This window comes from Enhydra lutris, unplaced genomic scaffold (assembly GCF_002288905.1).
Source record: "Enhydra lutris kenyoni isolate GAN:26980312 unplaced genomic scaffold, ASM228890v2 scaffoldscaffold4, whole genome shotgun sequence".
In the NCBI taxonomy this organism is placed as follows: domain Eukaryota; kingdom Metazoa; phylum Chordata; class Mammalia; order Carnivora; family Mustelidae; genus Enhydra; species Enhydra lutris.
In genome coordinates, this window is record NW_019154088.1 from 27855648 (window position 1) to 27877132 (window position 21485).

At 34.7% G+C, this 21485-nt stretch overlaps 1 pseudogene; it reads left to right on the forward strand.

Annotated features, from left to right (window-relative positions):
• The first annotated feature begins 20495 nt into the window (after positions 1-20495).
• LOC111140690 lies at positions 20496-21064 on the forward strand (annotated as a pseudogene).
• The last annotated feature ends 421 nt before the right edge of the window (positions 21065-21485 follow it).

Here is a 21485-nt window from a genome sequence, read left to right on the forward strand (position 1 = left end):
GTCCAAGAGCTCTCTTGTTAAATGTTGAAAGAACAAGCCTTCGTATTAATTCGCTGCTTTCATGTTCAAGCAATTAGGTCCAACCCAAACTTCCTCAAAAAAACCTCCATGCAATCAGTTGACCTGCCATAGTTACAAACAAGACGACAAAGCCTTCATTATCTATTTAGCAAAATTTCAAATATAAGATACTTATAAATTATCTCAAATTTTGCCTATTTGCCAATGTTATTGCAATTTTCCAAATCTGGAAGATATTTGTAGCTATTTGGGGCTTGCTATTGTGTATTCTGTGGTTTTTATGAGGATTGCATGAGATACTGCATTTAAAGACATGTGTGCTAAACATGTAATAAACACTAACACTAGTTGTCATTATTACTCATTATTATCCCAATTCTTTCTCCCACATGTAGTAGGATTCCATGTTATAAATTTATATCTAAATAAATATCTAACTCCCCCAAATTTTATATCTCACAGCTTCGTTTTTTTTTGTAATTTTTATGTATTTGTCAGAGAGAGAGTGTGTACATTCAGGGGGAGGGGCAGAGGGAGAAGGAGAAGCAGGCTTCTGCTGAGCAAGCATCCCTAAGTGGAACTCGATCCCAAAACCCTGAGATCATGACCTGAGCTGAAGACCAATGTTTAATCATAAGCCACCCAGGCGTCCCTACCTCACATCTTCTTTATCAATTCATCTGTCAATGGATATTTGGGTTGCTTCCATATCTTGGCTATTATAAATAATGCTACATTATTTACTGCATATAACTTTTCATATTAGTATTTTCAAGTTCTTTGGGCAAATACCCAGTACTGGAATTGCTGTATCATATGTTAATTCTAATTTTAATTTTCTGAAGAAACTCAGTACTGTTTTCCACAATGGCTGCCCAATTTATATTCTCACCAACATTGCACAAGTGTTCCTTGTTCTCCATCCTTGTCAAACTTGTTATTTCTTGTGTTTAGTCATTCTGACAGGTATGAGGTAGTATCCCATTGTGGTTTTGATTTGCATTTCCCTGATGGTTAGTGATGTTGAGCACCTTTTCAGGTATCTGTTAGCTATTTCTATATCTTTGGGAAAATGTCTATTTAGGTCATCTGCCCATTTTTTAATTGGGCTCTTTGTCTTTTTGGTGTTGAGTTGTATATTTTGCATATTAACCCTTTATTGGATATATCATCCTCAAATATCTCCTCCCATTCATCAGGTTGCCTTTTTGTTTTGTTGATAATTTCCTCTGCTGTACAGAAGATTTTCATTTTGATGTAATCCCACTTGTCCTACTTTTGTTGCCTTCGTTTCTGTTGTCAGATCCAAAAAATCATCATTGGCAATCAAGAAGCTTACTGGCTATATTTCCTTCTAGGAGTATTATGGTGTCGAGTCTTACATTCAAGTCTTTAATCTATTTTGATTTAATTTTTATGTATAAGATAGTGGTGCAGTTTCATTCTTTTGCATAAATACCCTTTATTGAGGAGACTGTTCTTTTCCCATTGTTCATTCTTGGCTCCTTTGGCATAAATCAATTGACTGTATGTGTGTGGGTTTATTTCTGGGCTCTATTCTGTTCTATTGGTCTATGTGTCTGTTTTTATGTCAATACCATAATGTTTTGATTACAATAGCTTTGTGATGTAGTTTGAAATCAGGTACATGAAGCTTCCAGCTTTTTTTCTTCTTTCTCAGGATTGCTTTGACTATTTGAGATCTTTTGTGGTTCCATATCAATTTTAGGATTATTTGTTCTATTTTTGTGGAAAATGCCATTGAAATTTTGATAGGAATTGCACTGAATCTATAAATTGCTTTGAGTAGTATGGACATTTTAACAATATTAATTCTTCCAATACATGAAGACAGAATATCTTTCCACTTATTTGTGTCTTTTGAAATTTTTTTCTTAATGACTTACAGTTTTCAGGAAAGAGATCTTTCATTTCCTTGGTTAAATTTATTCCTAGATATTTTATTCCTTTTGATGCAATTTTTAGTGGGATTATTTTATTAATTTCTCTGATAGTTCCCTATTAATTTATAGAAATGCAACAGATATTTGTATATTGATTTTACAGCCTGCAACTGTTCTATATTTATTTATTTATATATAAATAAATATACTTATTTATTTATAAGTTCTAACAAATTTTTGATAGAGTCTTTAGGGTTTTCTAATTATTTCTAAATATTATGTCATCTGCAAATAGTGAAATTTTACTTTTTCCTTTCTTTTTTGGATTTGTCTTTTATATCTTTTTCTTGCCTAATTCTTCTGGCTAGGATTTCCAATCCTATGTCGAATAAAAGTGGCAAGAGTGGGCTTCCTTGTCTTATCCTCATCGAGGAAAAGCTTTCAGCTTTTCATCACTGAGTAGGATGTTAGTTGTGGGCTTCTCATATACCACTTTTATTAAGATATCAACCATTTAATAAAAGAGCAAAGCTTGTAGGACTAAGATTTTGGAGGCAGATGTACCTATGTTTGAAACTTGATTTTGTAGCCTACTAGCTGTGTAAACTCGGGTAAATTATTTTATTTCTCTGAATTGTTCTCCAATCTGTAAAATGTGGATAGTATTAGATACATTATATGTTAATTTGGGGATTAGTGGAATAAAATATGTATATAGAGTACACAGTACTCTATATTTGGAAGTTGGACCTTTAAAGAGGTTATTACATTAAAAGGAGACCCTAGTCCAATCTGATTGATATCCTTAGAAAAGGAAGATATCTGACACAGAGAGACAGCAAGGATTAACATGAGCAGGGGAAATTCCTGTGAGGACCCAGCAAGAAGGTAGCAATCTACAAGCCAAGGAGAAAGTCCTCAGAAGAAACCCAACCTTCATCTTGGACTTCCAGACTCTAGAACTGTGAGAAAATTAATTTCCATTGTTTAAGCCACTCGGTCTGTACTATTTCGTTATGGCAGCCCTAGCAAACTACTATAAGATAAAAGAATTCTAGCAATCCACATATTTTAGGGAATATGGGAATTATAAGTCAGGAAATTGCATAATATATTCATAAAGAAACTATAAATGTCTCCAATATGCAAAGTCTATTAAAATGTCCAGAATTTTCTTTCAAAAACTTCACACATTTTTCCACTTAATTCTATAAACGAATTCCTTCCCCTTGAGCACTAAAATGCAAAGTAAATAAGAAATGGTTATTCAAGCTTAGTTTTCAGTTTTACTTCATACTTCCACAACTGAATTGTTTTCATCCATTTTGTATTTGACAAGATCTAAGCTATATTGTAGACTGAATTATTTTCTGAATTGGGTAGGAGACAAAATGTCATGCATAACCTTGTTTATTTGAAAAATATATTGTAAGTTTCAAAAAACAATTTTAACATTGAATCTTCAAAATATAACCAAATATCATTTAGGAACTACCTTGTACCTTAATGTACATATGCTGTGATATAAACTTAGTAAGTGCCAAAGCATACCTTAAAAGCATGCTAACTGTGTATAACATCTGACCAAATTTTTTATTACAAGGATCTTAGATTTCTTTTTTTATTGATATCCCCCTTAAATCAGCGCTGAGAAGAACACAATTGAGTTAGAAGCTGTATTTAGATGAATTGTACTTTGCTGTTAGTTTTTACTGGTCTCCTTTGTCTAACTTACAGTAACAAAATTGTTCTATGATTTTTTTTCTCACTCTTGCATCATCTACCACAGCCTTTGAGAGGACCATGAAGGGATTTGTTGGCAAGATTCCTACTGACATCATCTGAGTTCCTAAATATTGAGGGCTGGGTTTATTACTTCCTCTTTAATACCTGCATATGTTTTGTTTCATGGTTTATCTGTGGCATCATTAAATATGTGAATTATCCTCAAAAGGAGGTTCTTATTACTGGCATTTAATTATTGAGTACTAAATTAACCTCAATGACATGTGAGCATATCACTCCAGTTGTTGAAAAATATACAAGATACAACCAAGTCCATTTCAAATAATGAAGAGAAATCACTCCGTATTTTTTTAAAATCTGTCATATTTACTTATTTTTACAAAAGCCATCTCCTTACTGGAATTATTAATCTCAAAAAACCAAAGGACAGAACATCAGGCAATCAACATGTACAAAGGATATATTCGTATTTCTTCTACTTGTGATTGATATTTTAATAGATACCTACTACTTTTGTGCTTTTCCTGGAATGCACTCAGATGTCACTTCTCTGCTGTCACTATGTTGTATTTTAAAAAGCCACATATTAGTTTCATTTCCATGCATTACAGTATTCAATGCTAGTGGAACTCTTCATTTTTCTTCCATGTTTTACTTTAATACATTTACATCTATAGAAAATGGAACTATAGCACGGTAATGATACCTGTCTCTGTACCAACTCAAAAACAAACTTGTTTAACTAAGAACAGGAGAAAATTTATGTTCATATTATTGACATATAAGTATATAAAAAGCAAGACTACCATTATTTACAAGTGGTTTATTACTTTCTTTTCTGAATAGATGTAGAGAGGTTGGCTAATTACACACTGAAAATGTGGAAGAGATTTTTATACCTTTTGAATGCAATTTTTTTCACATAATTACCTTTAAAGTAAGACAAGCATCTTTGTACTTTCTTAACTATAATAAATGTATATCCTCTACCATACTTTATATACCCTAAATACATTCATTAAATACTAAAACTTTGTCATCAGAAGTTCATTTTCTTATTCTAAGACTTGTACAAGTGTAAAGGTTCAAATGTGGTAAAGTTTCACTATAATACTTTACTCAGGTGATACCTCAAATATAACACATAGTCATTAAGAGCCTACAATATGCAAGGTGCTATTCTAAGACTTTAAAGGAATCAGAGATAATTAAGACATTGTTCCTATTCTCTGGGCAGTAAAACTGACACCACCTTGCTGCCACTATAAAATAAGTCCTTTTTGAAATGCTATGCCAATACTTGAAAATAGATGCTTTTAAGGAAAAAATTTAAGTGAATAATATATCAAAAGAGAAAAAAATTATGTAAAAGTAATTGAATAAATTATAAAATATATAGCCCCAAGATGAACCAGTTGCTGGTAGCTTTATAGGTGAATTGCATGTGTTCATCAAAAAAAAAAGGAAATACATTCCATGAAAAGATAATAGGGGAAAAGCTACACAGCCTGCTATGGACATAGATGCTGAAAATACGTTTTATAAACATGAGTCTTAATATTTCACCTGCAGATCTCCCCAAATGGCCCACAGAGACCCACACAGTGCTCCATATGCCTCAACCATACACTCTACCATCCCATGGCCCGCTCCCTGGGTGTGCTCTCAGCAGCAGTGTGAGTGAGGTTTATAAAACAGCTAGTGAGCAAGAACAGAAAGTCAGCTGAATCTGCAGGCCAGAAAAGACCATAAACTTGAGCTCTAACCCCATCTTTGGGAAAACAAAACAAAATAAAAACCCTCACCTTTGTCCATTGCTGGTCCCAGAGGAGGCATATAAACTTAAGAATTCTGTCCCAAGACTGACCAAGAAGCATGAAGCAGGTGTACCCACATAAGTTCAGGATAACCTCGGAATCTCAGCAGGGGTAACAGAAGGTATCTCTTTCCAAAGACAGTTAGTATAGACTGGACAAGGTAACTCCTACTTCAAATGTGAAGAAAGCAATGCAAGAATTCAAAGAACACAAAAAAACCAAGGTAACATGATACCACCAAAGAATGGCAGTCTTCTGGTAACTGAACACAAAGACTGCTGCACCTTAAGATATGTTCTGCAGATAAAGATTTCAAAATAGCTGTTTTAAGGAAACTCAATGCGTTATAAAAACACACAGAAAGACAATCCAATGAAATCAAGAAAACAATAATTGAGGTTTCAAAAAAATGAGAAGTTTAGCAAAGAGATCAAAGAAAGCATTAAAAAAGAACCAAACAGTGATGCCTGGGTGGCTTAGTGGGTTAAGCCTCTGCCTCCAGCTCGGGTCATGATCTCAGGGTCCTGGGACCCAGCCCCACATGGGGCTCTCTCTTCGGTGGGGAGCCTGCTTCCCCCTCTCTCTCTGCCTGCCTCTCTGCAGCAATCTTGTGATCTCTCTCTCTATCAAATAAATAAATAAAATCTTTTTAAAAAAAGAACCAAACAAATTTCAGAACTGAAGAACAAAATGAATGAAATGAAAAATGCCACAGAAAGCATTGCTATCAGAATTGATCCAGCAGAAGAAAAAATCTGTATGATTGAAGATAGAACTTTGAAATTATCCACTCACAGGAAAGCAATTAAAAAAGAATGAAAAGGATGGGTGCCTGGGTGGCTCAGTGGGTTAAAGCCTCTGCCTTCAGCTCAGGTCATGATCCCAGGGTCCTGGGATCAAGCCCCGCATTGGGCTCTCTGCTCAGCAGGGAGCCTGCTTCCTCCTCTCTCTCTGCCTGCCTCTGTGCCTACTTGTGATCTTTGTCTGTCAAATAAATAAATCTTAAAAAAATAAAAAATAAAAAAAGAGAAAAGGAGTGAGAAAAGACTACTTGATCTATGAAATATATCAAAAAGGACAACTTATGACTAATTGGAGTTCTGGAGAAAAGAGAAAGAAGGGAAAAAGAAAATTTATATAAAGAAATAATGACAAGAACTTCCCAAATCTGTGCAGAGATTCAGATACCCAAGTTCATGAAGCTTATATGTGACCAAACAAAATCAACTAAAAAGAAACCTGTCCAAGACACATTATAATAAAACTGAACAAAGACAAAGAGAGAATATTAAAAACAACAAGAGAAAAAAGTTTGTAACTTTCAAGGGAACCTCTATAAGGCTATCCGTAGATTTCTTGGCAGAAATCTTACAGGCTGGAAAAGAGTATGATATTCAAAGGGCTGAAAGAAAAAAGACCTGCCAACCAAGAACAATTTACTTGGCAAAGCCATGCTTCAGAAATGAAGAAAAGATAAAGGCTTCCCCAGACAAACAAAAGCTGAGGGAATTCATTATTACCACTGGACCTGCCTTACAAGAAATGCTAAAAAGAGCTCCTCAAGCTATAATGAAAGGAAGCTAACAAATAACATAAAAACATATGAAAATATACAACAGTCTGATAGAGGTTAAGTACATAGTCAAATTTAGGGTACCCTGAAACTGTACTCCATGGTATAATATGGTGGCATGTTCACCATTAATGATAAAGTAGTGAAAATAACTATAGCTACAATAATTTGTTAAAAAATACACAATATAAAAAGAGATACATAATGACATTAAAAACATAAAAGGGGCAGTAAAGGGGCAGAGTTTCTGTATGCAACTGAAGTTAATTTGCTATCAACATAAAATAGACTATTATATTTATAAAGTGTTTAACATAAGCCTCATTGTTATTGATAAATAGCAAAAACCTACAGTAGAGTCACAAAAATAAAAAGAACAGAATCAAAGCATACCACTACACAAAATCATTTCACAAATCATTGCAGGATACAAAATCAACATAAAGAAATAAATTGTGTTTCTATATGTGAACAATAAAACTCTGAAATAAAATTAACTATTCCATTCACAATAACATTGAAACGATAAAGTGCTTAGGAAGAAATTTAACCAAGAAAGTAAAAGATCTGTATGATAAAAACCACAAGATTTTGGGGTGCCTGGGTAGCTCAGTCATTAAGCATCTGCCTTCGGCTCAGGTCATGATCCCAGGAGCCCCACATAGAGCCCCTGGCTTGGCAGGAAGGCTGCTTCTCCCTCTCCCACGACCCCTGCTTGTGTTCCTGTTCTCACTCTGTCTCTCTCTGTCAAAAAAAAAAAAAAACTTTAAAAAATAAGATTTTAATAATAGAAATTGAAGAAAGTGAAAATAAATGAAAAGATATTCCATGCTCATAATTGACAAAATTAATGCTGTTAAAATGTCCTTACTACCCAAAGAAACCTACAGATTTAATATAATCCCTATCAAAATTCCAATGGCATTTTTCATAGAACTAGAACAAATAATCCTAAAATTTGACCTGGAAAAACCAAAGCAATATTGAGACGGAACAAAGCTGGAGGTATCATTCTCCCAGATTTCAAACAATACTATAAGAGTATAGCTCAAAACAGTCTGATACTGGCACAAAAACAGGCACATTGAACAAAGAGTCCAGAAATAAATTCATACATATATGATAAATTAACCACAAAAGAGGAGACAAGAATATACAATGGGGAATGCAGTCTCTTAAATGACATTGGGGAAACTGGACAACCATGTGTAAAAAAATGAAACTGTATCACTATCTCACACGCTACACAAATTTAGCTCAAAATAGATTAAAGACTTGAACGTAAGACCTATAACTATAAAACTCCTACAAGAAAACATATGTGGTAAGCAATTATTAGTGGTTATTAGTGATAAATTTTTTTGTGTGGACCTGACTCCATCAGGAGTGCAACAAAAGCAAAAATAAACTATTGGGACTATATCAAACTAAAAGGCTTTTGTGCAGCAAAGGAAACCATCAGCAAAACAAAAAGGCAACCTACTGAATGGGAAAAAATATTTACAAATGATATATCTGATAGGCAGCTAATAGCCAAAATATATTAAGAACTCAAACAACTCACTAGCAAAAGAAAAAAACAGTCTGATCCAAAAAAATGTGCAGAAGATCTGAAAAGACATTTTTCCAGAGAAGATGTACAGATGCCCAAAAAATACATGAAAAGATGCTCAACATCATTAATCTTCAGGGAAATACAAAACAAAGCAAAAACACAATGAAACATCACCTCACACCTTGTCAGAATGGCTAAAATGAAAAAGATAAAACATAAGTTGGCAAAAAGAGAACCCTTGTGCACTGTAAGTGGGAATGTAAATGGGCACAGCCACTATGGAAAACAATATGAAGATTCCTCAAAAAATTAGAAACAGAACTACCACGTGATCCAGCAATTCCATTTATGGGTATTCATTTAAAGAAAGTGAAAACATTAACTTGAAAAATATATCTGCCCTAATGTTCATTGCAGCATTGTTTATAATAGCCAAGATATGGAGGCAATCTAAGTGTCCAGCAATAGATGAATGGATACAGTTATGGTATGCATGTAAGATAGACTATTAGCCAGCCACAAAAAAAAGAATGAAATCTTGCCATTTGCAGCAGTATGGATAGAACTTGAGGGTTTTATACTAGGGGAAATAACTCGGAGAAAAACAAAAATATTTCACTCACATGTGAAATCTAACAAACAAAATAATCGTACAAGACAAAGCCAGATTCTGAGGGAACATACTAATGGTTGCCAGAAGAGAAGAGGTTGAGAGGGAAATGAGTGAAAAGGTACAAACTCCCAGTTACAAAACAAGTTAAGTCGTGGGGATGTATTATATATTGTGGGGAATATAGTCAATAATATTGTATTAACTTTGTATGGTGACAGCCAGTAAGTAGATGCATTATGGTGATCGTTTTACAATATATACAGATGCCAAATCACTGTGTTGTACACCTGAAACCAATACGATATTGTATTTCAATTACACTGCAATTTAAAAAAGCTGTTTATACTGTTCTTGCCAAATTTTCATACATTTGGAATTATCACAAAATAAAAAATTAGCATTTAAAAAAGGAAAATATGACTAAATATTTCTTAAGAAAACACTCATAATATTGTATAGATAGCAGTTAAGATATAGGAAGGGGGACATAAACTGAAAAAAAAATCTCCAAAAACAATTATTTTGCCTTTAAACTATTTATATAATGATCTAGTTTTTAAATAGGATGTTATATTCTTACTGTTTTTTATTGTATAATAAATAATGTGGCTTTATATTACATAGATTATTTTGTATGTTTCAGATATTACATTGAAAAATTTTCTAAGATATGTCCCCCTAAAGTCTATACTGAATTACATAAATATTACATAAATGTAAAAATGCAGAATCCCAAAATTAATTAACAGTATACTCCAAAACACACAATTCATGATTTCAACTTTTAAAATCACTTCAAGTTTCCCTAGCTCTTTATTTAAATTGACAATTCCACCCAAAGAGAAGATAAATATATTAGATGAAGGGTTTTTAATTATTATTTAAAGAAATAACTAATTATCAGTGACTTCTGAAAATGACAAAATATTAAGCAAATAAATGGTATCAGTGTATAATAGATAGTATGAAATTTAAGTACATGCACAAAAAAAGCCACATTTTGGTAACAAAAGAACACCATTTTTAAGGAATTTGGCATTTCCCAAAGAATCAAAATAAGATTCATCAAAAAATACAACTTTGTTGAATTGTCCCATACTTGTTTTATGATGTAGTATTAATTTTAATCACCAGAATATAAACATAAGAACAACTCATTTTTTGTATTGTCTCCAGAACCTAGAACAATACCTGAGCAGATATACAAAATCAGTTTCGAATGAATTAATGACTCACATCTGAAGATGATGCACTATAATCTTTTCAATGCTTAAGACACCCAAAGAGTTGTAAGTCAGCTCTAGACACCAAAATATACTGTGCTATATTTCAAATCTCAATAAAAAAAAAATTTGAAAAGTTTCCCTTTTTCATTTACAAAATTAACAGTTATGTAAGTGAAAAATAATTCCACTTTTCATGGCCTCTATTCAATAGTTTTTCCATCTGTGTTCTTTTTAAAATTAAGCACTAGCCCATATAGAAGCAGAACCCAGAAAGACCTAAATTTGATATGTTCATTCTTGTTATGGATCAGACATAGCATAAGTGCCTTTGAGGAAAAGAAATTAAGTTGCAAGGTGCTGTAGTAGTGGATTGTGGGAAGAGTGGAGAAGGACAAAGAGGCAGGAGATTTTTAATCATAGGCTTTAATTTAAATCAGAAATTTCTGCTGAGAATTCCTTTGATAATTGCTTCTAATTTCTCTATCATTTGTCTTCTATGTTTTTAGCTATGTTCATTATGGGGAAGATTTTAAATTTAAAATAATTGTGCATACCAAATTCTCTATTGCCTCAATTTTCATTTCATTACATTCCTTTAATATTATAATGAACAATGTATTCTCATGCATCCAGTTATTAAGGAACATTTGACTAGTCAAATACAACTTTAGAAACCTTACATTCTATTATTTTGGTATTCTATCTTAATGCATTCTTATAGCTTTTATTGTTTTTATTATACCAGTTTTCAGATCTAATTAATTCTGCCAGCACAATAGCTTGTTAAAATGCTTTGAGACGGTAAACAGTGGAGATGTATGCTGTATATATATATATACACAAACGGTTTGATTATTTTAAGTAAAGTGATTGGATGTTAATTGCTTAAAATGAGTAAATTCATTCAAAACAGTTAAATCTGCTGTGTGCATAAAAAAAACTGCAAGATCAAAATAAAAATACTGGGAGCTCCATATAATGCTACTCCCTCCTAATAATATTCAAAAACAAGCAGTACATTTTATATTGTACCCAGAAGGATTGTCATCCAGTTTCTAGTTATAAGGAATCACACCTTATTTCTAGATAGTATATTGATACTGGCCATCTATTATTGTATTAGGATGTAAGTTCAGCCTAAGTGAAAACCGGCTTATACAAGGCACATGTCAGTATCTAGGCTGACACATTACATCTTCTTTTTTTTTTATTTTATTCTTTCAATGTTCCAAGATTCATTGTTTATGCACCACACCCAGTGCTCCATTCAATACATGCCCTCCTTAAGATCTTCTATTTAAAGTAACCAGATGTCTAGGTTCCTTCTTTCTTGTTTTTGCCATCCATCAAGTGTTATACTTTCCCTTGAAAGCATAAACTGAAAGTTACACACATGACTTCCAGTTCCATCCCAGCGAAGACTTTTATCCATGGCCACACCCAGCTGCGAGGGAGGCTTCCAAGCAAGGTTTATTCTAAGCAAACGTAGTTAGCCCAACTAAAACTTCAAGGAATAAGCAGTAATCTCTTCCAAAAGAGTAAATACAATGAAAGCTCATGAATTTATAAAATTACTTCACATTTTAGAAAAATGCAAAAGCCTCAGTTATATGATTCAGAATTTAGACCCTCCACCTTAAGTGGTCATAAATGAATTTCAAAAAGGAAGTAATAGGGAACATACTAATTTTTTTTTCAATATGGTTTTGAATATTGCACAAAGTAATACTAATCCAAATGGGAGTCAAACTTTATTAGAAGGTGCCATCCACAAAAATGTATCACTAAAACGTAGTGATATGTTGGTTTTCTTGCAGTTGCTTTCCTGTGTTGGACACTGATAATCACCCAGTATCCTTTCTTCCTTTCATCTCATTCCATAAATAAGCCCTGTTCAATTCAAGTATTCACAGAGAAAGCCTCTCTCTCCCTCCCTCTCTCTCTTTCTCTCTCTGTCACACACACATGCACACACACGCACACACAGGACAAGAACAAAAAACATAGAAGCTACTTCACAATCATAAAGAAAACGAGCCTGTGTGTAAAGCCGCTGTTTCCAATAGAGAACTTGGATCCTTGATGAGAAGATTGAGCTGCTGAAACAATCTACCTCAATGCCATCCATCATAGGTAATACATTTTCTTATTTTTAAACTGGCGTAAGTCAATTTTTCAATCACTTGTTCCACAAAGCATCCAAACTGATGTGTATTCCTAAATAATACTCTTCACTACTTACAAAAGCATTGAACAATACAATTTCTAGAATAAACACAACTCTGGAAGACAAAACTTTAAAACCAAAAATTGTCACATTTTCATGGACCAGTTTCATATATATTATAAGTAAGTGCAGATAGGACTAAAACGATACAATTCACGTTTTAGATGATCAAATCAAAACATTGTAATTTTTCAAGACATTGATTTCAATAAGAATTCACTGAAATCTGTATAATTTCTCATCTAACCATGCATTAATGTGACCCACTGAATTTCAGTTCAGTACAGAAACACAGCCATTAAATCAAGGACAGCACTAAAAAACCAAGTGTTTTCCTGCTAAGATATGTCTACCAATGTTCTTTTTTAAAGGCTTTTTTTTTTCCATTAGGTTTATCTTCCACAAGAAGAATCCTCGAAGCTTATCTATTTTCACAGGCCAGAAGTGCTGAATTATTTAAATGGAACTTCAAACATTCTCACTTTGCAGTAGGAATTGTCCTTAAAGGATCTTATAATGGATTCTATTGCAAACAAGCATTTATTTCCCTGACTGAAAGAAGAAACAATTGTATACTATCTGACTGTTTTTCTTCTCGTCCTTCTTTCTTTTATGAAATTACTATTCATGACTTATTTACAATTTATTATGCTTTCTATCACGAGACACATCATTATAATTGTCAGCCCTATTTAAGATTTTGAAAGAAAGTGAAAGAGATAGATGTTTCAGACTCTGAATAAGAAGTGAAGTAATATTAATATGTGACTGAATGTTTGCCGCTTGAGTAAAACAGATGATCTGACGATTTCTAAAAGGAACACATTCTGGGCTGAGATAATGTTAACATAACTAACTAAGGCCTCCTGAAAGAATGAAAATAAACAGAGATGGGCTACTTATAACTTCCCTGGGAACATAGTTCTCAGGTCACAGCAATTTACCAGAAATTTATCAGAAATTCCCTACCTGTTAAAAGCAAAAGATAAAAAGCACTGATATATTCTAGTATGCATGCTAGCAAATAATATAACTGAATTACAATCTCAGATTGAAACAAAAGAAAAGTTAATATCACAGCTTCTTAGTTTGTTTGTTTTTTTTTAATTAACATATAATGTATTATTTGCTTCAGGGGTACGAGTCTGTGAATCATCAGTCTCCCACAATTCACAACACTCACCATAGCACATACACTCTCCAATGTCCATCACCCAGCCACCCTATCCTCCCCCCACCCACCAGCAACCCTCAGTTTGTTTCCTGAGATTAAGAGTTTCTTGTGGTTTGTCTCCCTCCCTGGTCCCATCTTGTTTCATTTTTTCTTCCCCTATCCCCCACGTAGCTTCTTAGTTTTACAAAGGATAAAGAAATAGAAATTGTAGATCTGGATGAAGGAGAAACTGATACATTTGTTTGAACACATGGAAAGGTGAATTTTTTCCTTAGTATATTCATAAACAAATAAATTAAATTTCATATAATTTAGTAATGCTTCCAGAAATCATCATGACAAGATGCCAATAGTACAGTTGGTTAAGAGCGTAATACCAGAATACTGAGGTTTAAACCTTGGGCCTATCACTTACTGATTGTGTGCCCTTAAGCAAATTAATGAACATCGCTGGTCCTTAGTTTCCTAACCTGCAAGATGGGGATAATGATAACAATAGTAAATAGTTCATAGGGTTACTACAATGATTAAAAATTAAGTATAGTTAATTATTTAGAACAGTAACATGTACTCAAAAAACGTAGACTATTATTACTAACTTCATACACAAGAATATTGTCAATTCATTCTGTATATATAAGAAATGTTAACTAAAAGCATACTTTATGGTTTTCTCTTTCAACTTTCAGTGGTCACACAAGTACGTAATGATATGTGATTCTATTTGATAACCTTACTGAGAGCAAAATGTAAACCTGCAGTCTGTTTCCTTACTTACCTACATATTGATATCTTCCAGTATATATTTTTTAAATAACGAATATGCTAGTTTAAGTCACAAATTAAAAACACCTCAAAAATCTAAATAGCCTTATTTTAAATATATTTGTTACATTTAACATATTCCAACCACTTACTTGGGCACATTATCATAGATAAAAATAATAATATTTACTAGATATCTCAACTAGTATATCGGGTATTTCATTTTCACTTAGTTCAGTTCTTTTTTTTTTTTTTTAAGAGAGAGAGTGGGGGTTGGGGTGGGGCAGAAGAGGGAGAGAGAAAATTTTAAGCAGACTCCACGCCCAGCATGGAGGCAGACATGAAGTTTGATCTCAGAACCCTGAGATCATGACCTGAGCCAAACTCAAGAGTCAGATGCTTAACCAACTGAGCCACACAGGCACTCCTAGATTGTTTTGTTTTGTTCTTAAGATTTTATTTATTTATTTGAGACAGTGAGAGAGACTGCACAAGCAAAGGCAGGGACAGAAGGAGAGAGAGAATTAGACTCCCCACTATGCAGGAAACCCAACATGGGCTTGATCCCAGAAGCTGAAATCAGGACCTGAGCCAGAGGCAGATGCTTAACCAACTGAGTCACCCAGGTGCCCCTCCCAGATTGTTTTTAAATAACAACTATTTCTCTTTGACCTAAGGAAACAAATTTCATTTATTTTAATCACATCACTCCTAAATCAATCTGCTTCCCATATTATAAATATTGAGGTACCTCAGTATTTCCATATAGCATGTATTACTTTGCATTTGGAAGTCAAACATTGTTCATAATCATCAAATAATTATTGTATACCGGCCAGATTCAAAGCATCTCTTGGGCTGCAGGTAAATAAGCCAAAGAACTTTAGAACTGGAAGGACCTCATAATGTGTTGGACAACTCCCTCTTTTCATTGGTGAAGAAACTGATGCCCATAAAATGACTCAAGAAAAGAGAGAAGCTAAAGGTCACTGGCTTTGGCCAGGCAGAATTTTCAGATTCCTGTTCACTGCATTCCACTGCTTACTATTTGCAGAGTCCCTGTCCTCAGGTTATGGCCAAGTAACTAGAAAACTTGCTTTTCTGTAGAACAGCAAATGGATTTGATTCTAAAGGCATTGTTATGGCCTTTTATAAAGTTATACTGAGACCTACAGAAGGTCCTGTCTTCAATTCCACTAAAGATACAGTGCTATTAATAGATCAAAAAGCTGGTGATATCCATAGTCCTATCTAAAGTTTGTGATAGAATCATTATGTTATCCTGATTAAAGAAATTGCTCTCCTTTGGTCAATCTGTCCCAGCTATTATCTGAGAACATGTAATCAAAAAGTGCTGGATGACATGTTCTAACAAGAAAAAATGCAGTTGTGAGTTATTAGAAGATGGTGGTTGAAAAAAAAACAGTAAGAAAAAAACAAACTGCAATAAGATATTCTTGAATCCTGACATATTTATTGGAAGACACAATTTTAATCTTGTAACCAATCAAAATATTTGTATTATCTACTTTTATTTTACTTTATGCACAGTGACAATTAAAGAAAAATCTTTTTTGAAGAGTAAAGAAGAGGGTTAAGCATCTACCTAACGAATCCTATCTATGTAGAGACCAAACCCTAGAATTCAATAGGAAATTTCACTTAGTTTTCATTTGCTATTTTTAAGCAGAATTTTCTGATTAATTGCCTTAATATCCACTTCTCTTTGTTAATATAAATTCAACCACAGAAAGGCCAGTAATTAAGGAGCACTTAAAATGAGGAGAATTTCCATACCTCCTCAATTCCTATTTGACAAAGTGGTTTTTTGCTATTTCTTAAGACCCATTTGTATCACCATAATTGGTGAAAGTAACATACACATGTACGTACAAATTTGGCAGAATATGAATGTTTAAATAATTTTAATATGCACAACTCCTTTGTTACTCTCTTCTTTCTTCACCAAATAGTGTACTGTCCCTTCCTTCCTTGAATGTTTTAAAAATTATGCCCTTTGGTTCAAGGAAAAAGAGATAATATCTTTGTTGGTAATGATTCAGATTCTAGTTTTAATGGTAATTAATAGCAGATATAAAAAAATAAAGGGAAAGTATAGCTTAAGAGAGTACATGGATTGGAGATTCCTCTAAATGTGAAATGAGAGAGGTCTGGAGATCCAGAGCCGTGAGGAAACTCACCTGTTATCCTGAAAAATTTCCTGAGAGGAAGACTATGAGTCCCAAGGGAGGAATGATGGTGTGGTCCATCTAAGAAGTTTGTACCAAAGATACAAATCAGCCAACTGAGCTGATGCTGGGTTGACCAATGTTCTGTGACCTAAGAAAAACAGAAGCAGCAATAAACTGATAGACCTGAAACATCTCTTCTTAATGGTAATCAGTATTGATGGATGATTAATGACTTGCAATTCTCCTCCTACCTCCAAATGGTGGCACAATTCTCACTGAAGCTTGAGAAGGGGAAACTTTGTTTCACTGTTCACCAGGTGGTTGATAGAATATGATATGGATGCAGCCAAGCTTAAAAGGCAGGTAAGTGACACTCAGTAAAGAAACTAGTGCAATATTCAGGTTTGCTGAAAATAGGTAATAGGTACACCAGACCAAGCGGTACTGTATCTACTTTTAGCAAGAAAGGAGAGAAACTGTATACACGATCCAGTCCCTTGCTGTGTACCACCCCTGGTCCCACACACCCATTCCATGGGCATCACAGGCAGTGTGCTTGAATGCACCCCAATTTTTGCTGCAGTACACGACCCCAACCTCTCCCCTATTGGGTCTGAGATACAGAAATTTACAGGTTTGTCTGTGGGTCATTGAATCACGTCTTTTTTTTTTTTTTAAGATTTTCTTTATTTTGAGAGAGAGAGAGAGCACAAGCAGAGGAGTGGTAGAGGGAAAGCAGACTCCCCACTGAGCAGGGAGCCCAATGTAAAGCTGGATCCCAGAACCCTGGGATCATGACCTGAGCTGAAGGCAGATGCTTAACTAACTGAGCCAGCCAGGTACCCCAATTTAACCGCTTTTTAAATAAATAAATGTGATGTCTCCTGCAGAAATTAAAATCTCCCCAGCACACACTCAGAGGCAGCTGACAACAGCAACAAAACAGTTCTCTCCTCCATCCTCTGCGGCTGCTCTAACTCCTTTTTCTCTATAACCTCTATAACCCATTAGAATTTAAAAAGCCATCCTTGTTTCCTAGGCTTCACCAACTCTCTGTCCAGTTTTTGCTCATGTCCATGGCTAAACTCTAGTGAAACATGATGACCATCTACCTGTATCTTTCCTCTCTCACCATCCTTAACATCCTCACTACTTCTCATTACTTCTACTTCTCACTACTTGTAGTCACTTCCCATCACTAAATTCTCACTACTTCTTAACATCTTGCAGTCTGTTTTAGTGGATAAGTGCTAGTGAAAGCCAATAACTCAAAAACTACAGGTTTTCCCTGCTCTCTGAGAGTAGAGTGCTCCTATGAAAGCTTTCACTAGCTGAAACTGCATAAAATGTAGAAGCAATCACCACTGCGTGGAAGTGAAAATACCCTTATAGTTTCTTTTGGGGTAGTGAAAATAGGTATTAATTCAGGTCTTTTGTAGAAGTGAACTTCAGGAAAGCAAAGGAGCCCTGTGTTTGTGTTTGGGCAAATAACTGATGTATGCCCACATATTCTAATAATGTTTTACTTAACATCATTGACTCTTTTGGACTATTTCTTTTTCTTATTTTCTCTTCTTCATCCCCTCTAATCTCCTGACTTTCCAAACATACCCACACACCCACAAAGCTGTGTACCTACACAAACATGCATGTACATGAACACACAGAGTCAGTTCACCCACTTTGACTGAGTGATTTACAATGACTATTTTTATGGAAAAAAAATTTAGACCAATTATAAAATAATAATAGTGTCTTTTAACACATGATATAGGTTCACAATTTCACATAATTATATAGCCTGCCAGCATAGATTGCTTGGTTGACTAAACTCAGAAAATAAATGGTTAAACTGCTGGTAGTTTAAAAATAGTTGCTATTTTATTGTAGGCTATAATAATTATTTGGAGAAATGACTCGTGCTGGTGGCAGTTACTGGTTATCAATAATTAATCTCCTTTGGGCTTTAAGGGATTAACCCCTTATTTACTTCCTCTTCATCATTTATCTTGAACTCTTTTGCCCCACATTTCCTTCACACACACATACATGAGTCCTTTCTTTCTATCACAAGCAATATTAATCATACAAGAACAGAAAATCCTCTCATTAAAGACCTGAAGCTCATTAGGGAAGTTTAAGTTACTCTAACACTTTCCTGATACTATTGTATCCATGTAGTGAAGAGTGCTGACTTTCCTGCCAGTTAATTGTCTTATATGAGCTGACCTAAAGACCAAAGTGCATTTTCTATGCTGAGTAGAAGATGGAGTTGTAGCTGTTTTTACTAAAGCAACTAATTAAAAAGTTCTCTGCCAAAACACTATTCTTCCTTTAGTGTGATAACATTAGCACATGCTTGGAAGCTTGTTACAGATATGCTTTATTTTATACAACTGATGAATTTCTGGAAACTCAAGGATATTTGGAACCCATCTGAGGTGAAGATTTCAGGCTAAAGGAAACCTATGCAAAATAATCTGTTAAATGAACATTCTGAGGTATACAGCTATCCTCTAATGGATAAATTTTCTTATAAAGTCATTGTGGGAACACAAAAGCAATATTCTATTAAACTGAAAGAGCATTGGCAAGACAAAGACTGCAATGTAAAAAAGGAAAGGAAAAAGCAAAGAGTCAAAAGAAATACGACAGACAGATTTGGTAATGTCTGAATGTGGGCAGTGAAAGGAGAAAGTCTCACCTTCAGAAAGCAAGCCCACCTAAGACTAATTGTCAAGGAATTTCAGAAATCATCTAAAGCAATAGTGAACAATTAGGGAAGCTGTTTAAGAAAGAGAAAAAAGACTCTTATGTAGTGTACTGAAGTGGAAAGTATACACATAAAAGATTTCCTCTCTCACTGAGTCAGTGCAGTAGAAAAGGCATTCATGAAATTAAAGTATCAGTTTTAAAGTTATAAGTCTTTCAAACTAAAGAGTAAATAGCATGACAAATGTGAATTATTTTTAAGTTGCAGGGCAGCCACTGGATAAAACAAGCTTAACAAGTATAATTTTCCCGCAAGCCTTTACTCTTTAAGTATGGTAGCATATATGGTAAATCTTCAACAGAAAGAGTACTTTCCAAATTTAAGCCACAGAAATTTTTGCTACAATTATTTCCGGGGACTAAAGATCAGAGCAGCATAAATTATCATAAAGGTATACTAAAATCCAAATAAAAATTTTATTAAAAATGACAATAGGAGACAGGAAATACTTAAGTCTAAGCAGTTGATTAAATTTGATTTAAAATCTCAATATTTCGAGTATTCATGTGGAACTGGACACATGGCTAGTGTAGAATAATGTCTGTTTTTGACAAAGCTATGAAGAAAGGTATTGTGTGCCAACTAGAAAAAATAATGGGCTTTACTACTGCTAACAGTACCAAAGATTAAAAATATATAGACAGGGGCGCCTGGGTGGCTCAGTGGGTTAAAGCCGCTGCCTTCTGCTCAGGTCATGATCTCAGGGTGCTGGGATCAAGCCCCACATCGGGCTCTCTGCTCAGCAGGGAGCCTGCTTCCTCCTCTCTCTCTGCCTGCCTCTCTGCCTACTTGTGATCTCTCTCTGTCAAATAAATAAATAAAATCTTAAAAAAAAAAAAAAAGAAATATATAGACAGTGTCTTCCTCCTGACTGGTCTTTGAAGTGCTCTTAGAGGTGCCAGTGGTAAGATGTCTTGAGGAAATGTTAAAATTGGGCAACCTGCCCCCAACTTCAAAGCCATGGTTGTTATGCCAGATGGCCAGTCCAAAGACATCAGCATATCTGACTACAAAGGAAACTATACAGTGTTCTTCTTTTACCCTCTTCATTTCACCTCTGTGTGCTCCCAAAGAGATCCTTGCTTTCAATGACAGGGCAGAAGAATTTAAGAAACCCAACTGCCAAGTTGATTGGTGCTTCTGTGGATTCTCATTTCTACTGTCTGGCACAGATCAACATACTCAAGAAACAAGGAGGACTAGGACCCACAAACAGTCCCTTGGTATCAGAACCCAAGCATACCATCACTCAGGACTATGGAGTCTTAGAGGGTGATGGAGACATCTTGTTCAGGGACCTCTTTACCACTGATGATAAAGGTATCCTTCAGCAGTCACTGTGAATGTCTCCTAGTGGGCCAGTCTGTGGATGAGACTCTTGAGACTTCCAGTTAACTGAGAAGCATGGGGAAGTGTGCCCTGCTGGCTGGAAGCCTGATGTCCGGAAAAGCAAAGAATATTTCTCCAAACAGAAGTGAGCACTGGGCCATTTTAGGGCCCAGCTGCAGAGGGAAGCCATGAAGACAGAAGCTCTTTTATACTATTGTGGTCATGCTTAAAACACACAACTTTAGACTCAGTGCAGATGTGGTATAGGACAGCCTTTCCTGCAGGGTCTGGGGAGGCCAGCTTTCTTCTTTCAGGGAGAATGGCCTGAGCTGTTCTATGTGGCAGGTCAACTGATATATACTGTAGTGGGGTGTCACTTTTGATCTTTTGTTGTGTCTATTAAACTTGAACTGAGGAAAAAAAAAAAAAGAAAGGACAGATGAATTCTATATGGCTGTTTGGCATCCTTCAAATTAAAATTTGGATGAATACCTGTAGTCACAAACTTCTATAGGCTTGAGCGTGAAGAACAAACAAAAGATAGAAAAGGTCTAATTCCCAAAGTTTGCT